The sequence below is a fragment of the Schistocerca gregaria genome, chromosome 5 (assembly GCF_023897955.1).
Source record: "Schistocerca gregaria isolate iqSchGreg1 chromosome 5, iqSchGreg1.2, whole genome shotgun sequence".
NCBI classification, from domain to species: domain Eukaryota; kingdom Metazoa; phylum Arthropoda; class Insecta; order Orthoptera; family Acrididae; genus Schistocerca; species Schistocerca gregaria.
Window position 1 is genome coordinate 184,621,977 of NC_064924.1, and position 9,242 is coordinate 184,631,218.

Below are 9,242 nucleotides of genomic sequence, written 5' to 3' on the forward strand. Positions count from 1 at the left end.
TTTGATTAACGCGCATAGGTAGGCACTTGTCTGTCTCAAAAAACCTGTAGCCATCTACCTGTTCATTGGGGTAATTTATTGGTGAGTGGAAACTGTAAGATGTGTCTTAGCAAGTCGTCTTAACTTTGACGTCACCTAGCACTGTTCTTACGCTGGCTGTTATGGGGACATGCTCATCTTTTCGTCTTGTGAAATGGGCACGGCGGAACAATTTCTTTCTGGATTATTTGTGATATACTTACTTGCTTGCTTGCTTCTCTCGCTGCATTTGCGTAATTGCACGTAATATGATTTTCATATTATATAACATTAGAGTTGTTTCTGCAAGATACTTTGCAGTCGTATTTAATGTGCAGAGTGTTAGGTCTTTGTTAGAGTTCGCAACATCGCTAGAACATTTGGGAATCAACGTCCTATTTTTATTCAGTCTCCCGGGCTTTCAAATGTTTGTCTCATTGCTCGTCCAGTCATAGGAGGTTAACGCTAATAAATGATGATTCTCTTTGTCTCTTATGCATAGATGGTCATGTAAAGATACGTGGTCCGTTGAATGCGATTTGTGTGTAATAGATGAGATCTTGCATTCAGTTGCTGTAAAACATATTAATTCGGGATTCTTCCAAACTAATTTTTTGTTTCCCTGACGTTGATTCATGATACTTTTCAAGTGGTCCATATCTCTAAATTTTTTCACTTATTAACTACATTTTCGAAAGAACTACGTTCGCTTTATATACATTTTAAGCCGAGAAGAAGTATACCATTTTATTTTAAATGATATTTTCAGTTATGTCGGTGCGTTATGTTCGTGCTAACGAGGAACTTCAAGATACATGCTTGAGGAGACAGTGACTTCGAGATGAAATTCTACTATCACCCCAGTTCAGGTCTTTTCGATATGCTAGTTGTTTTGGAATACATAACCAAAAAAGATTCTCTTGGGGTGAATTATGTCTATAAGGTGCAGTTTCGTATACACATACAGTGAGTAGCTGCATATCTGTTATGGCTTTAGTCTTAGATTAACCCCTGTCAGATCCTTATTTCCCTGCACACCGAGAAGTTTTCGTCATTAAGAAATTTAAAAAAAATGTCAGTTATTTAAGCATGGGTCAGATTCTATACACCGGGATATTGTTTCTTGGCATTAAAAAACGGGTTCATAGCGTATTCTCAATTCACTGGTTAAATTATAAAGCAGTTCAAGATTAAGTCTTACTAGAAGAAACTTCCCCAGTACACTAAGAAAGACTGGAGAGTCTGAAAAACCTTAACACTACGAGCCGGCCTGGGTGGCCTAGCGGTTCTAGGCGCTACGGTCTGGAACCGCGCGACAGCTACGGTCGCAGGTTCGAATCCTGCCTCGGGCATGGATGTGTGTGATGTCGTTAGGTTAGTTAGGTTTAAGTAGTTCTAAGTTCTAGGGTTGATGACAACAGCAGTTAAGTCCCATAGTGCTCAGAGCCATTTCACACTGCGACTTTCATATGGTTTTTTTCTTTCTTTCCTTTAGTAAACGCCAGAAAAGCTATTTCGCTTTGTGACAGTAACCACCAGAAATCAAGTAGGAAAAACTGAGAGATTAAACAAGAAGTTCTATCTTTTACCTATCAACATACAACACAAATGCAAATGCTCTTTCTGTGGATCTCACCGGGTGCAATTTCATCTCTGCAACTACCCCATCAGAGCGGATGGAGACGTCTGTTACTCTGAACTATTGGTTAGTATTGGTCACATCGATGTTTCGAGTGTCGCAGTTGTATTAGGCCTGCTGTTAAATATGTGGTTTCGAGTTTCCGCTCCTGCAAATTCATAAACTAGCAGTCATCTAGGCTTCGGAACGTTGAGCAAACTCATTCAAGCACGCAGCCCCCACTCCGCCAAAGAAGAAGCAGCAACAGTCAGATCTGACCCCACTGAGAACCAAACAAGCTACTGTTATTAACATTCACACCAGTAGACAATGAGTCATCTCTCACGGTGACATTCGAAGGAATATGAGTACAGTTTTCAGGATTCCGTGATGCTCTCGGAATTGACCGGCTGTGCCCGTCCCAACGGAAGATGGAGAAGAAAGACTCTAGCCTACAGAAGCCCTTTTTAAGGGTTCTGTCGGCGCCACAACCTGTGGTCTTTGGTTTCCTAATAGTACTCTTGAACTTCGCATTTTCACGTCTCGCCTCGCCGCGCTCAACATTGGTAGCACTATACTAACGCGGGACTTCAATTACTTCCACCACCTACGTACTACTTGTACGGGCACTTATAGCCAAAGAAAGGAATGCATAATTGCTGAATATCTGTGTTGCTTCCTTGGGATCTGCGGTTTTAGGATGGTTTCCGCAGTTAGCCTAGCCCAGTACGGGTGGTCCCACCACAGAACACATAGCTCCCTCAGTTTTCAGCGTTAACCTTACAGCAGGTGGTGCTGATCGCTCGGTACGCCTGAAGTTGTTCCGCAAACTTTCCGGTCACAGCAAAACACTTTACACATGAAATTAATTACCTTCGTGTCTTGCGAAGCGTTCTCGGTCAGTGTCGTCAGGTCACCTGCAACAAAAGTACTCAGTTGTTTACTTATTTTTTGAGCTCTTAACTGGGTACAAAAGAATACCACATGATGCTCTTAAAGTTGTACGGTTTGAAGACCATTTATCCTACATATTTTAGTGGCATTGTGTTACATGAAATGACAGTGGTTATCTAATCTAGATTCAGGCGGTACTCATTAAAGCCATGATCCAAATCTCAAGAAACTCAATGGTGAATGTGTCTACTTAGCCAGTAATTACAATTGACAAGCATCCAAACGACAGAGACGATGTCAAAACTTACTGAGTTCACGTTTAGAGAGTAACTTCACATGTATGAGTTACAGACAGTAAAAGGCCGTGCGGGGTAGCCTCGCTGTCCAGTCGGATTTGCGAGTCCTCCCTCGGGCATGGGCGTGTGTGTTGTCCTTGGCATAAGTTACTTTAAGTTAGATTAAGTAGTGTGTAAGTCCAGGGACCGATGACCTCAGCAGTTTGGTCTCCTAGGAACGTACCACCGACAGTAAAATATCTATAAAATGACGTGATTTTTTCGTTCTTCCTGGCTGATATTATCTAGTCATATACAAACGGACTTCCGCGCCCCATGGATATTTCAGGCGGATTCTTGAATACCTGCAGTTCCCTGCCTCGGCGTTAGCGGAGTCGCGGCCTTCAGACCGTTACCTGCACTTTTCGGAACTGGCGATTCGGCCTCTCAGCCAAATCAGTGAGTTATCGGCGAGCCGGTGGGTGCCCTGGTACTCCGGCACAACGGCGGGCTCGCGTCGGCTACAATACAATCTTTCTCAAACGATTTTAAAGAAATTGCTCGGTAAAAGATTGTTTTTTACGTCAGTTATAGCTTCTTATGTCAGCTTCATGCCTATCAGTTCGCTTATAGTTTTGATATTTCGCGTGCACTGCACAAAATCATAAAAAATAGGGGTCGTTATGAATTTGAGTTTGGTGCATATTAGACAATATATTGCGGCATATGAAATTCAGTTAACATATCGAATATTACTTTAGACTGACTAACACCGAACTCGAGAAAAAGATGTTATGTATCACATTCATTTGCGATCGCGCGCGCCAGCAATAAAGCTAGAACGAAATACTCATAATACCCCTCTATTTTCAGAGACGGTTTGGGGTACCAAAACGAGATTTTGGCGAATGACAGCTCACAGAGAGAAGAGTATTTTACCATATGCTAAACGAGCAGAACATTCTTATCTAAGTGTAACTGCCGACTTTTGCAATGAAATGTAATTTTTTAAGACTCATCGGTAACTTGCGAAATGATGATTAGCGTGGCTTTGCAACAAGAAAAATGAAGAAATTTCCCTTTTATATTTATATCGGGAGTGTGCTTTCTCACAAGCTTTTAACCTCATTTGTCCTCGGTATCTTGTCTAATAAACTACTGTCTCTGGATTCTGTCGCATTTACACTTTATTAGGATGTCAGTAAGGAGACACTGTGTAAACTCTGCTTTGTTCTGACAAAATAAGCACATTTTAACACGGCGACAAAAGAAATGTAGGTGATACCTGAAATTCGCCGCTGACGAATGAGTTGTTTCCAGTTTAAAGTAAGGACAGTTGACAGTAAGTACAGTAAATTCAAGTATAGAAAAGGGGGTTGACCAATGACAAAACTAGAAAATTTATGCGACTATATCGTGAAATACCTTGTTTTTGAAAACTGATACTTGGACGTTACACAAGAATGTAAAAAAATATGGCGTGCAAATAGATGGTTGAAACATTTTCAGACAGTATTCCAAGTATGGACGAAAGTGCTATAAAAATGAACAATATTCCCGAAGGACGGAATATCCAAAAACATGGAAGAAGATAGCGTTTCCTGGCGTGAATGAAACTCGGACACAATATATCTTAAGTAACGTCAATAGCTTTTTGAAAAAAAACTGTTTTTAGATGCACAAAGCAAGCCAGATTGTAACTATATTTCGTTACAGACCACTGATGATGTTTTATTTCAACAAACTGAAACGCATTTGGTGACAAAAATACTGATTTTCTTCATGTAGCAAAGGCATATTTAAATTACCTTCAATAAATTCAGAAATAATCTCAGAATGGTGGAGGTCTCTTGAAAGAAGCTTGGAAGGGGGGAGGGGATGAGATGTATAAGGCAACACTATAGTGAGCGTCAACAAAATGTTGCTTGCAGTATGTTCATTATTATGGGCTATTCCTCATAATGCATTATGTCCGTTATTTAAGAGGTATTACGGATTACTATACAAAGACTCAAACAACTATCGAATCCCACACTTTTATTCCTTCCATTGTCCTTACTGCCTTTCGAAAAGGAAAAGCAGTTTCAAAGTTCCTAAATATACAGCAATAAATAAAACGTCGCCCTGTACGACGTGCTTGCGGTGAGACGCAGTCGCAACTCATGAAATCCGTCGGACCAGACGCGGTCAGATCTAGCAGCTAAGTCCAATGGGCAGGGACTGCACATTAGTCGGAAACAATCGACCTCTGCTCGTGGGCCAGACCCACCAGAGATACCAGCAGAACTAGCCTACGGTTCTGCCCCGTCGCGAAAATCCCGTCATGTATGACCAGCTGTTCCAGGGCAGTGGCAGTTACACTTCTAGTCCGTATAATACGACTCTCTGTTTTGGTATTATAGCAGCTGCAATATCGCATTGTCAGTTTTACGAAGTTACAACTTAGTACAAATTTTCACGAAACACATGTTCATTCAGGGTGCTTTACAATTCCTATGATAGGGCTCTTGCGGTTACTGAAGCGGTTTCATGGATAAAAGTTCGATTAGGAACGCTTGTCCAGAAATGTACCGCCGGGATATAAAATAAGTTTAAAAATCTTATGAGCCGGCCGCTGTGGCCGAGCGGTTCTAGGCGCTTCAGTCTGGAACTGCGCGACCACTACGGTCGCAGGTTCGAATGCTGCCTCGGGCATGGATGTGTGTGATGTCCTTAGGTTAGTTAGGTTTAAGTAGTTCTAAGTTCCGGGGGACTGATGTCCTCAGATGTTAAGTCCCATAGTGCTCAGAGCCATTTGAACCATTTTAAAGATCTTATGAATCTCCCGCTTCACGGTACACACACTGAAAAGAGCCCGCCAGCGTCAGAGCCTGTTGTAATCATGACATCACATGACATTTACATCCCACTACAACAACACCTACGAAAAACTGGCGCTTTGGCCACTGGGAGGGTTGACTGTGGTACTTCACAAACACGCTACACCCTGGACTTTCGATAGAGTGTCCATCACGTACTACCACAGAACCGGATGAGGAGTTCTCGGAAGAGTGAGCGCTCCTGCACAACAGATACGTCAGAGATCATTTACCCCGCTGTACGCGTACTGAAACGTGTGAGATCAAAAGTGATCCAATATTCAAACTTACTTTACATCGAAAAGGTACATTTCCGAACTACTAAGTGCTCTCCACAACCCCCAAAGAGCTGTAATAGGGATTATGAACCACCCTCTGTAGTGATACCATCTGCTGCTGGAAAGCGATTTATCAAATTGCTACTAGTTTTTGTCATATATTTTGGTCATATACTCGTACACGGACCGTCATCTGCCACCTGGTAACTAACAACAATAACAAACCATGAGATATATTGCAGCTGTGAAGCATCCCTTACATTTAACACAATCATTAATAAAAGAGAAAAAAATAAAAAAAGTTACAGTACATTACGACATTTACATGAGTTCTCAGCACTCCTAACATACCAATTGTAACCATAACTGCCGGCAGCCGGACGCGTAAAGGCTACAGCTTCGGCACTTGGTTTTGGATCTCTAGCCTACTTCTTTCTTTTTCTACATGGTGCCCAATAATTTTTGGGACTTCAGCAGAATTCGAATCGCCAAGTCCTCTTCATTACCGAATGAATTTACACTCTGCAGCGGAGTGTAAGCTTGTTTAAAACTTCTTGCAGATTAGAAGTGTGTATCAAACAGGTATTCGAACGAAGGACAGTTGGCATTCGCAGGAAAGCTTCCTACCGGCTCTAATCTACCAAAACACGCCCCTCGGCCTGCCCTCAGAGGTCCAAAGTCAGAGACCAGGTTTGGCACACGGTTCTAATCTGCCAGTAAGATTTAGTATTTCAGTTCCGCAGTACTCGCATATTTTGTTAATAATTGTACATACATAAAGCTACTGTTGTTGTTGTGGGCTTCAGTCCTGAGACTGGTTTGATGCAGTTCTCCATGCTACTCTATCCTTTGTAAGCTGCTTCATCTTCCAGTACCTACTTCAGCCTACATCCTTCTGAATCTGCTTAGTGTATTCATCTCTTGGTCTCCCTCTACGACTTGTACCCACCACGCTGCCCCCAATTCTAAAGTGGTGATCCCTTGATGCCTCAGAACATGTACTACCCACCGATCCCTTCTTCTAGTCAAGTTGTGCCACAAACTCCTCTTCTCCCCAATTTTATTCAATACCTCATCATTAGTTATGTGATCTACCCATTTAATCTTCAGCACTCTTTTGTAGAACCACATTTCGAAAGCTTCTATTCTCTTCTTGTGTAAACTATTTATCGTCCATGTTTCACTTCCATACATGTCTACACTCCATACAAATACTTTTAGAAACGACTTCCTGACACTTAAGTCAATACTCGATGTTAACAAATTTCTCTTCTTCAGAAACGCTTTCCTTCCCATTGCCAGTCTACATTTTATAACCTCTCTACTTCGACCATCATCAGTTATTTTGCTCCCCAAATAGCAAAACTCCTTTACTACTTTAAGTGTTATTTCCTAATCCAGTTCCCTCAGCATCACCCGACTTCATTCGACTACATTCCATTATTCTCGTTTTTCTTTTGTTGATGTTCATCTAATACCCTCCTTTCAAGACACTGTCCATTCCTTTCAGCTGCTCTTCCAAGGCCTTTGCTGCCTCTGACAGAATTACAATGTCATCGGCGAACCTCAATTTTTTTTTCTTCTTCATGGATTTTAATACCTACTCCGAAATTTTCTTTTGATTCCTTTACTGCTTGCTCAATGTACAGATTGAATAACATCGGGGAGAGGCTACAACCCTGTCGCACTCCTTTCCTAACCACTGCTTCCCTTTCGTGTCCCTCGACTCTTATAACTGCCATCTGATTTCTGTACAAATTGTAAATAGCATTTCGCTCCCTGTATTTTACCTCAGCCACATTCAAAATTTGAAAGAGAGTATTCAACTCAACATTGTCAAAAGCTTTCTCTAAGTCTACAAATACTAGAAACGTAGGTTTGCCTTTCCTTAATCTTTCGTCTAAGATAAGTCGTAGGGGCAGTATTGCCTCAGTGTTCCAACATTTCCACGGAATCCAAACTGATCTTCCCCGACGTCGGCTTCTACCAGTTTTCCCATTCGACTGTAAAGAATTCGCGTTAGTATTTAGCAACTGTGACTTACTAAACTCATAGTTCGGTAATTTTCTCATCTGTAAACACGTGCTTTCTTTAGGATTGGAATTATTATATTCTTCTTGAAGTCTGAGGGAATTTCGCCTGTCTCATTTATCTTGCTCACCAGATGGTAGAGTTTTGTCAGGACAGGCTGTCAGTAGTTCTAATAGAATGTTGTCTACACCTGGGGCCATGTTTCGACTTAGGTCTTTCAGTGCTCTGTCAAACTCTTCACGCAGTATCAATCTCCCATTTCATCTTCATCTACCTACTCTTCCATTTCTATAATATTGTCCTCAAGCACATCGCCCCTGTATAGACCTTTTATATACTCCGTCCACCTTTCTGCTTTTCCTTCTTTGCTTAGAACTGGGTTTCCGTCTGAGCTCTTGATATTCATGCAAGTGGTTCTCTTTTGTGGAAAGGTATCTTTAATTTTCCTGTAGGCAGTATCTATATTACTCCTCGTGAGATAAGCCTCTACATCCTTACATTTGTCCTCTAACCATTCCTGTTTAGCCGTTTTGAACTTCCTGTTGATCTCATTTTTGAGACGTTTGTATTCCTTTTTGCCTGCTTCATTTATTGCATTTTTATATTTTCTCCTTTCATCAATTAAATTAAATATTTTTTCTGTTACCCAAGGATTTCTACTTGCCCTCGTCTTTTTACCTACTTGATCCTCTGCTGCCTTCACTATTTCATTCCTCAAAGCTACCCATTCTTCTTCTACTGTATTTCTTTCCCCCATTCCGGTCAATTGTTCCATTATGCTCTGCCTGAAACTCTGTACAACCTCTGGGTTAGTCAGTTTATCCAGGTCCCATCACCTTAAATTCCCACCTTTTTACAGCTTCTTCAGTTTTAATCTACAGTTCATAACCAATAGATTGTGGTCAGATTCCACATCTGCCCCTGGAAATGTCTTACAATTTAAAATCTCTTTCCTAAATCTCTGTCTTACCATTATATAATCTATCTGAAACCTTTTAGTATCTCCAGGGTTCTTCCCTGTATACAAGCTTCTTTCATGATTCTTGAACCAGGTGTTAGCCATGGTTAAGTTATGCTCTATGCAAAATTCTACCAGGCGGCTTCCTGTTTCATTTCTTAGCCCCAATCCATATTCACCTACTACGTTTGCTTCTCTTCCTTTTCCTACTGTCGAATTCCAGGCACCAATGAGTATTAAATTTTCGTCTCCCTTCTCTACCTGAATAATTTCTTTTATCTCATCATACAATTCACCAATTTCTTCATCATC

The 9,242-nt window shown here is 41.2% G+C and overlaps 1 non-coding gene across 1 annotated transcript; it reads left to right on the top strand.

Moving 5' to 3' along the window:
- Positions 1-1,286: 1,286 nt before the first annotated feature.
- On the top strand, positions 1,287-1,370 carry Trnap-ugg (transfer RNA proline (anticodon UGG)). Its single transcript has one exon. It is a non-coding gene; the product is annotated as a tRNA-Pro (tRNA).
- Positions 1,371-9,242: the final 7,872 nt, after the last annotated feature.